The following is a 10,470-nucleotide window of genomic DNA, read 5'->3' as shown; positions in this document are numbered from 1 at the left end:
TTTAGCATAACCAACAGATCTAGCTATTTCTTAGGTTTTTTAAATGAATAAAACACGTGGGGAGCGGTGGGCAGAGGAGCTTGTATGTCACTTCCCACCGCCTTAGCGCTGGGAGGAGCTCAATCAGTAGAGTCCCAAGGTGGTGGCTCCTGTGCCAAGACAGAGGGGAGCAGCAGAGGAGTGGATGCAAGCTAGAAGGGTCAGTGTATATATAATGTAAGAATGTTAACTGGTAATCACCGACTCATCATCAGTGCTGAGCAGGGATGCTGTGTTTAGCAGTAACCTGCTGGGTGCCACAGAGTGGTGAAACCCTCAGACCGTGAAGAAATGATCATACCTTGATCCTCCTACAAACATTTCAGTTGTGAAGAGCTGTTTTGGGTTCTAGCTCTTAGGGAAAGTCATCTCTGCTTGGAGAGGCAGAAATGAAGAGGGTCTCTAACGCATGCGTACTAAATAACAGTTTGTGACGAGTGACACTGGTGGTAGCTCGAACACTCGCTTGGGTGTGAGATGGGATGAAATTCGAAGGGCGGTGGGACTTGGGAGGTCTGGTCTCCTGGGAACAGCCGGTGTGTGGATTCTGCCACCAACACTGCAGGAACCTTCCTTTGCAGGGAGGTTTGTATGGGTTAGACTCTTCTATTTTGCCTCCTGTGCTAGCTAAACTTACAAGAACTTACTGTTCTTGCAACTTTGCTTGTAAAATTTGTTCAAAATTATCCAACTAGCCTCCCCCTTCCAGAGTTCCCCAGAGTGGAGATAACACTGCCTTAAGAGGCCAGTATGGAACTTACTATCTCTGTTACACTCAAGCTTTCATGCAAAAACTGAACCACATGGCTTGGGGTGGGGGAGAGGACGTGTGTTTCTACGTTTCTACTGAGAAACGTGGCAGTTCATGTTTTAGTGCAGCAGTTCAGCCCAATGCCTTCAGGGGCAGGGGATTTGCAAATATTTGACGTATCTGATTTAGCATGTTGAATCCTTTATAGTCTCTCTCTTTGCGTAACATTCTCTGTTTCCACAGTGCTCCTGGGTGTTGGGAGAGAGCAGGTATCGTGCCCAGGCCAGTGGGCCTGTCCTAGCTCGGGACTAGGGCTGAACAGCCTGTCCTGCAGCAACATCTCCTGGTGAGTGGAAACCTTTGGGGTGCTTGGCACCAGAGCCTGAGAACAAGACGCCTCTCTGTAGATCCAGCACTCCCAAAAGCAAACCCACTCTCCTTTCATTGCTCAGAGCAGCTGCCAGGTTAGAAATGAAATGGCTTGAAAATATTTGGGGCATGCAGAAGCTGGGACAGGAGTTAGGAGAAGAGCAGGTAACAGGGCGGGTTGTCTTCTGCGTCACATTCGGTCGGAGCCCTTTCCCTTGTATGCTCTGCTGCAGCCCAGTGACCCACAGGCGATTTGAGCACAGTGACCACTTGCTCGTACTTGCAATATGGTGTGCTGACCTACTTTAAAATACTTGATTTCAGCTGAGTCCCACTCTGCAGACCCAGCAGTAGGTTTGCTTCAACGTCTGCCTTGTTTTCCTTTCCCAGACCAGCTCTTTAGGGGAATAATTACTGTACAAACTCCAAAGCCCAGCGAGCTGCCCTGCATTCCAGTTTCGCAGGAAGTAAAATCCGAGCTTGCCAAGTCTGCTCGCTCAGCTGCGGCCGCTCGGCATCCCGAATTCCTGCGCCCGTTAGCGGGGGGTTACGTAACAGGCACATGCTGGGTCTGTGACTTTTTTTTTTTCTACAGAAAACCAGAAATGAACGAGTGTCATGTGGCAGGAAGCAGCTTGTATGAAATGCACAAATGGAGATTGAAAGATGACAGTAATATGTTTTCAATACTAAGTTAAAGCAATGAAATACTCGCTTGAGCAGCAACTCTGAGGTCCCTGAGGCTGGCTTTAAAAGGTATAAATGAAGTAAACCTCAAAAATTGCATGGTCAATTTATTTGACAGCATGAGCTTAAATTACCCTAACAGCTGTTTTAAAAACTGTTCTCTTAAAAGAGATACCAGGAGTATTGAGGCAGCTATCTTTCTTTTTGGAAACATGATGATAAAAGCAATAGGTTTACAATAGTAACCTCCTCCTGCGTGGAGACAAGGCAGTTAAGGTTTGAACCACTACGTCGGGGCCTGAGCGCACCACCAGCCCTGACCAGCCTCCCCTGGAGCCTCTGTCCACGGCTCAGGGCTGCGCTCCAGCTCGGGCTTCCTAAGCGTGCTTGTCTCCAGCCCTGGCCTTGCCTCCTGGATAGGTCTTGAATCTGTGTTGTGGCCTTGCCTCCATCTCCTTTTGCTCCTGACTGGACCCTCTGCATAGACCCTGGACCCAGTTTATGCCTTTGCTTTATCTGGGACTGCTGATGTGCCAGCACCCCGCTCTGCCTGTCCTGTTCGCATGCTGCAAGATTGCGCCTTGGTGAGGGGGCTGTCCGCACTGTGGTCACCTCGGCCCCTGGCTCATGTCCTCTGGTGGAGCAGCCCTGCTCCTCCTGCTGCTCTTTTACTGGCCTTCGGTGGGCACATCCTTGCTACTGACCGCTGAATTACACATGGTGCTCCGGCTGGGAGGTACCGGACAGCTGGCACGTAGCAATATGTACCAACTCTGCTCTGGCGCGTCTGTTGAACCCTCCTGTGCTTCGTCAAAGTGCTATAGAAGCTAATGGAAATCAACTTCATCCTGAGCAGGATTGCGCCATTCATGCATCTCAATGGGCAGCAAAACTTCTCAAGGTGTCTGGCTGCGCATGACTAAGCTGATTGCCAGCATGCTTCCTGACCCCTCTTTCCGGGTCGTATCTTTTTCCCGTGTACTGGGGGCATTGATTGCTTCTTGGGATGAGCTCAGACTTTTGTTTAACAAATTTCCTGTTGTTGTGGGGACCAGAGCAGGGGTGGTGCTCAGTTTCTTCAGTGTTCTTCCTGTGGTATGCTACCAGGCTTTGGGGCTCTTGCTGCAAGTCTGAACCTTGCTGAGGTTTGTTGAGAAGTATTTTATAGCCTGTGGTGATATTTGGAGCCCTTCAGGGCTCAATAGTGACAGTGCAGATATCTTAGACTGGAGCAAACAGAACTCTTAAGATGCCTTAGTCTTGGTTTCCCAAAAAAAAGGAGATGATACAAGAGGAAACTTCTTTTCACCTCTATACCAGGTGTGAACGTGGGGGGATGCTTGACCTCTGATGTGTAGGGTTGGGACAGCTGTGATCTCCTCTGCTAGAAATCAAAAAGACAGTTTCTGCCTACTTGATTCTGGCATGAACAACCTAAAAAAAAACCTGGCAAGCAAGCGGGACAGACCAGGATCCTGCCTCCACCCCTGCTGCAAGTGGAGGGCGAGGGTGGTGGTGTGGGTGCTAAGGAGCAGGCTGTGCTGTACTAAAGCCCGGTGTTTCGTGCATATTCCCTTCCTCCATCCCCTCATACTGGCTGGCCCTAAACGGCTCTGCCCCAGAAGGCAAGACCTCCCCTGGCACAGCCCATCTGAGCCTTGGTAACCCCACGCTTACCTGCTGAGGTTGTGCTCATCTGTCACAGACAGGCTAACCCTACCTAAACCGGGACCTGCAGCTCCAGCAGCACAGCAATGGCTGGGCTCCACCTGGTTGGACAGGACCAAATACTATGAAAGCAAACCTGTGTTTTGAAAGGAATATATAGGAAAATCTTGTTAAAAATCAGTGAATTCTGAACTGAGGTGTGAGATGGTCCTTTCTAAAGGTTAACTAGAAAAGGGGGGGGAGGGAGGGGGTGGGGAATGGGGGCGGGGGGAAGCCTGCCTGTCCTGCAGCATTAGAATCAAAATACAAAAAAGATGGAGGGGAAGTGGGCCATAATTAATTTACCAGGATGCTATAGCTCTCATTTCACTTCACTACAGTAATAACTAAATGAAAATCCAGATTGTGTCTGAGCACATGAAGAAATAAACAGTTCCTGTGTATTTCAGAGAAGAATGAATTTCACATTGCTGTGGTTCCCAGTGGTTCCTCAGTTTACTTGGAGATGGTCATTATCAGAATAGTACATTCTTTAAAGATGAACTAAACTTGTTTTTGTTTTGAAATGACATACTTTTACATCATCAACACCCTGAGCAAGACACTTTGTAAACTTTTCTTGTAGTACAGTTTTATAATGACAAAACCAGGCTAAAATATATGTATGAAATTTAGAAGGTCATAAGGTACTGCCCATATCTTTTGGGGTAAATTCCCTGGTTCCTCTGAAAGGATTGTTAACCTGATGCTGGAGAATTCTGTTGCCTCAAGTACTGCCCCATCTGAGAGATCACTTAAAAACTATGGCTCTCTAGGGATGAGGAGAAGAAGTATCTTACACACTTCTAGCACTGTTTATTATTATGAAAGCTAATGGAAAAATCAGATTTGGAAAAGATATTATACAGTTTCTGTGCTACTAGAAATCCAGAAATTTTATAAAGAATTTTAATCCTTTCTGCTACAGATCTCCCGTCCCTTTCCTTGTGCTTTGCTGTGGGCTCTCTGTACAAAAGTGGTGGAATTTGTGTGAAAATCCGAGCAGCGCTTTGGTCCTTTGCGTGGGCCTGATCGGGCCGTTGATCATTTTTACATCTGATTTTAAAATCTTGTGTAGAGTATTTAATAGAAGGAATTTTATAAACAGATGAACTATTATTAACTTTTTTAAGTTGAGGTGTTTTGAAACCATAAATGAAACCATTCCCCAGTACACTTAAGTGCTCCGTATTGCATTTGTTTCTATCTATCTGGGGCACACTCCTGTTGTTCAGATTGCCTGCACTTACGTGTGTGCATTCATCTCTGTGATGGATGATCTTATTTTGTGCAGCTAAAGTTTTTGTGGAACCAGTCTGCTTTGGCAAACTCAACCAGGTAGGAAAGGAAGAATCTGCACGTATCACTGCAACTCTCACATGTGAAGGGAGTAAATTCATTTAACCTTTTAAGAGACAGGCTTAGGCTTTGTCCTATAGATTCCTCTTAAATGGATCATTTAACTTGCTTCTTCACTGTATGCTTCAGAAACTAGGAAGGGCTAGAATTATTTTTTTTTTTTTTAAGTGTGACAAGATTTGAGCATCTTGTGACCCTCTTACCACTTCTTCCCAAGTGACATGTGCATCTGCAGCTTTTTGGAAAACTGTAAGAAAGAGGTATTTTCAGTGTAACTTGATTAGCAAGTCAGTTGCTGTGTGTCTGGAGCACTAGCAAAGAATCGCTGTGCCAGTTTGTCTTTGTAGTCAATAACCTTTTGCAGGAATATGCTCATTTATTCACAGACTGCTTATGCACCTCTGGCATAGACTTTTTTTTTTTAACCAGCAGCTCTTGCAATCTGTTTCACAACCACCCTTGTCTCCTATATGTGTTGCTTGCCAACTGTAATTAATGGACTGAGTTTTATAGACAATGCATGAGCATGTTCTCTATATATGTCCTAATTCTGGCAAAAGTTGCATTACCCAGGCCTCACTATGAGCTATATTACTGTATGAAATGCTAGCGTGCATGTGTGTATCGAGCAGGCTGTTGAGATGGTTGCTGGAAACTTATCTTTAAAGCTTCATGCAAGCCAGAATATTTTGAAACTTGGCATACTGCTTTTGGAGTGGGTGCAGTTCATTTAGTTAAATTTGGGTCTGTCTCCTGCTCTCTTTTTATAGTCCAGGTTCCCTAGGGTAGAGGGAAGTACCTAATTGCAAATCTGTCTTGCCACGTACTTGGCAACTAGAGCTTCCCCCCACAATGGAGTTTGTCTCTAAAGCAGATAACGTCCATTTGGAATAACCTGATGCTCTGGACTAGCAAAGGGCAAAGAGTTTTGAAAAATAGCTTAGAGATTAAACTCAAGGATTTGTATCACACACATTCATTTCTAGATGCTGTGGATACAATACTTTTTTAACGTGTCATTAGTTGAAAAGATTGTCTGGTAGCAATCTTAACTCTGTATTTTTCACCGCCTTTTGCATTTTCATCCTTGCCCACTATTGGTTTAATGCGGCATTTTAGGATCCTTGTGTCAATATCAGGTTATGAAAACATTTTGTACCTATGTAGAACACAAATATATATATATTTAATTTTCAAGAAATTTACGTGCTTTATTTGAATCAACTAGATTGCTAGAGTCTGAGAAGTACTTTTATGGCTTTGTATATGTTACAGAAATCTGGCATCTGAGTTAGTGTTTGCAGTATGTGCATACCAAGGAGCACATATCAGTAGAGCAGAGGTACCCGCAGAATTAAGGGCCTGCAGTTGCTGCTAGTCGGTCCTGTAAATCTGCAGGACTGCAGAGTCAGCACAGGCCCCACTTGAGCAGAAACCTAAACATCTGTTTAACTTTAGGCATGTGCTTAAGCTTCTTTGACGTGAGCTGCTAAGCAAGGGGAGTGGTTTTGTTTTTAATCGCTATTCTGAGTGCTTTACTTCACAAGGTTATGCTTAGGAAGCACTTTTCAAGCAGGATGGAGTTTGTTCCCTAGCTTCAGCCTGCCTTCGCATAGGGGGGCAGGATGTAGGCATGCAGTTCCAGACTTTCTCTCTTCCTTTTCTTTCTCTCCGTCTGCTAGGTTTGCAGAGGGGGGAACCTTGGGCGCCCCAGCCTAAAAGGGAGCTGTAGCTTGTTCATGTAAGCCTCCAGTCTGGACGAGCAAGGGATGGCAACTGCAGGGCTGCTGCGTGCACACCTGCCCCAGCACACAAACAGCCTACAAAATGCTTAGTGTTCTCTTTTCACTTTCAGACAGTGTAGTGTGCTCAGTAATAACTTCAGTGCGTAGGCTGACCAGTATTCATGCAATTAGCTGAGGGACTCTGGCTGTGAAAACTTGCAGTGGGCTTGTTCCTTCTTACTCCTCCAAGCTATGAAAACAAATGTCTCTTCCTTTTGGAGGGAATTCCAGTCCCATTTCACTGTGTTGCTGCTCCTCCTGTGTGTTTCCATCTCATCTATTTTCTTCTGGTTTTTGCCTGTCTAGACTCCTTCTGTACTCATGCTGGTTATTAGCTGGAATAGCATGTGTACATATATTCTATATATTCTTCTATAATAAAGTTATGAATTAAAATCTCAGTTGTCCTAGCTGATAGCAGGGTCAAAGATAATCTTTTGAGAAGAACTGTGCCTGAAAATGCTTGGAGGAAATTACATTCTTGCCCTGACACTGATGTTGTACCTGAAAAGCTACTGGCAAAACAGCACTAGTCCAAAGCCTTTTGGATGAGCTCTGTTCTCCCAGGCAGTGGAAACTGTTGCTTTGTTCCACCCAAATGAAGGAACTCAACTTGGAGGACTCTTCTCTTTGGTCACCAGCAAGTTTTGGAAGAGTTGTTATAGATCCCTCCTGTGCTTAGGTCTGGTATACTTAATTACATGTTATAAATTTGATAAACTAATTTCTGGGAAGGAGAATGTAGAAGTCAAAGCAGGGGGGAAACACATTTTGCTTGTTGCTATTGGAAAGACTTATTTCTGAACCAAGGGAAATAAGGCTTAACAAAAAATGGTATGTTTCTGTTAACTATGTGGAGCAGTTCAAGAAAAAATGTCAACCCAGTGTAGGAGCGGAGACCAACAAGATCTCCCTCCATCGGAGTGGGGGGATGTTAATGACTCATTACAGTTTGTTTGATGGGAATTGGAATTTATTGTGGTATCTGGTAGCATCCATCTTTCACTTCTTTGTCTGTTTTGATAAGGAAAAAATCCTGTGCTGCTGTATCCAACTCCATTCCTCCTGATAAATAAGCTGCATATCTTTAAAAGCCATCTATTACCCTCTGTTTGTCAATTTTATAAACTGGAAAAGATTAGTGGGAAGAGAAAGGGAGGGTTGCTGCTCATGTTGTGTGCAGGGCTCGATGGCGTCGGGGAGGCGGCGGCTGCTCCTGCTGAGCTGGGGGCCGGGTGGGCAGAGGGGATGCCCCAGCAGGGCACTTCCCTGCCGCTGCCTCCGCACCTGCAGCCCCTGCCCCGAAACCCTGCGTGGCCCCAGGCGTGAGGAAACACCCGCATGCAGCGCTGTGATGTTCTCCAGGTCTGAGTAGCTGCTGGAGCTGATTATTTGGACCAATGTTAACTGTTGAAGAATGGTTTCTTCTGCTGGGTCATAAGTGGTGCCCTGGAAGAGCTGCCCTCCTGGTAACCACCACCTTGAGATCCTGCGGCCAGCGACGCTGCTCCTCTGCATCCGCAGCTCCCTTGCTCAGTCATACGGGACACTTGAAACTGTGGCAGCTGCAGTGCTTTTGGGACCATGAGTTGCCCCTGCCCCAAACACTGAAACTAGCAGAGGTAGCTTAGCACTATGTCCCCGCTTTCCTCCATCCCTTCCTTAGCAGACTTCCAGGAAGCAATGGGCATGGGATGCCTGCCATCCAGGCACATAAAGCTAAGAGAACAAGCACAGCCATCTAGAGCTGACTTACCCCTGCCTCGGCACCTAACAGCGCTTTTTGAAACACACATGCACGCACGAATGAGGCTGTGAAGCCATCTCAGGCCCCTGCTGATCAGAGTTGTCCTGTTCGAAGAGGTGAGCACTCCCCTCGCACCATCTGTAATGATTCCAGGTGTGTTTCTTGTGCTACCTGAATTTTTCTTTTGACCTCTTATTTAATGTAGTCCTAGTTTTTACAGAAGCCTTTCTCATACTTTCCAGTAAAATCATGAGGAGGAATTATTTTTCCAAACTCCAGTTTGTTGCACTGGAAGATACAAAATAGACGTGCTGGGATTAACCCAAACAACATGCACGTGGCTGAATCACAGCACTGAATTTTTCCCCTGGATATCGAGAGTCCTTTGAATGTTGCAAATTAGCATTTAACTTAGGCTGATAGTAGCAATAGGGGATGAGTGACATTAATATTTGAAAGTTGTGTGGTAAATCTAATTTTCAGGTTTGCATGCCAAAGCTTAGCATGTACTGAGGCACTTAAAACTGACATATAGATGTTGTAGCTACAATTTAAATGTGTGGTGTGTCTCAGCATTTCACGGCCCTGATATACAAATATTACAGGGTTAAAACCAGCAAGTTGTAAGCACGATGGTATGGCAACCTCTTTTGAATAATTAGTACATGATAGAACAAAACAATACCATCTCACAAAGTGTGATTATGGTCAGTCAGTACTTGAAAAATAATGGGTTTGGTAGAGTAATTTTAATTTTTTGCCTCAAATTTTACTGGGAGGCTGTAGGTGGAGTGAAGCATGACCAGATTATACTCTTATCTCCAAGGATCAGTATGCAGTTCTAAAGGTGGTGTGAGAGCAGCAATCAGCTGAAGTGGCACAGTAATGCCCTACCAAATTTATTAAGATCCAAAATGGCTAGGAACAGTAGGTTTTATTAATCAGTTTTATGTGCTCTGTGAAATTTGTAGGTGATGAATCTTCATGGGAACGTTTCAAGGAAAAGCCCTAGATTAAGTCTCATTTTATAAGCTCTGAAAGAAGGCCAGGGAATGCAGTTCTGGAGCACTGTTGGTCCAGTATATTTGCATCCGTGTCCAAAATAATTTACCAGGGATTCTGCAGTCCTCGTTTTGCTGGCTGTTTGTTAGGAGATTTACCATATCTAAGTCATAATGCATCAAATTAATCGGATCATTGATTTTTAGCAAAAGAAAAGCATAGCAATCAGGAGGTAACTCGAACCTCTCTCCCCTCCCAGAATGGGCTACCTGTAAGGGAATATTCCAGAATACTGTGATTTTTACAAAGATAACTGGGGTAAATACCTATAAATTCAAACTACGTACTGTTTTTTCATGAAGCAGCTGTAATGAATGTGACTCAAGTTACAGAGCTAGTTGCAAGCAGACCCGCAATGGAAAACATATGCCAGATTGCACGTGCGAAGGATCCCAGCAGGCAGTAACTGCTTGGCTATAAGCTGCGTGCAGGACAATTCTGTGCTGTGGTGAATTGTCCATGGTAAACTACCTTAGTTCAATCCATTAAAACAAAAAGTACTAATGGAACAAAAAGATCCCTGATCTGAGTCTTGTACCCCCCTGCAATAAGTCAGCTATCGTAGTCCCCTCACTTCTGGGATGTGGAAGGAGCCCCACGAGTAGCTGAGGCAGCCTGTAGGAGTGGGCTGGCAATCAGAAGGCAGAATAATTTTTGGGGGAGTTTTGAAAGCAACTTTGAAACAAATTTTATAGCTGCATATGAATCTGGTGAAACAAAAAGATGTTGATTTTTTTAGAAGCGAGAAAAAGGCTGTCTGTAGCATTTTGTGTCCTCTGAGTTTGGTGTTACTGTCTCACTTCAGCACTTTCCTCCAGTGCAAGACAGACAGGTGCATAGACACGTAGTAGAAATTTCAGCAGAAGTTAGACTTCCTCTTTCATTTGAAATTGGTATTCCCAGATTAGGTAAAACAAGACTATGGACAAGAAAAATTAAATGCTACAGAGAACTCTAGAATTTTT

This window comes from Ciconia boyciana, chromosome 7 (assembly GCF_034638445.1).
Source record: "Ciconia boyciana chromosome 7, ASM3463844v1, whole genome shotgun sequence".
Lineage (NCBI taxonomy): Eukaryota > Metazoa > Chordata > Aves > Ciconiiformes > Ciconiidae > Ciconia > Ciconia boyciana.
This window is presented reverse-complemented; position numbering follows the sequence as displayed.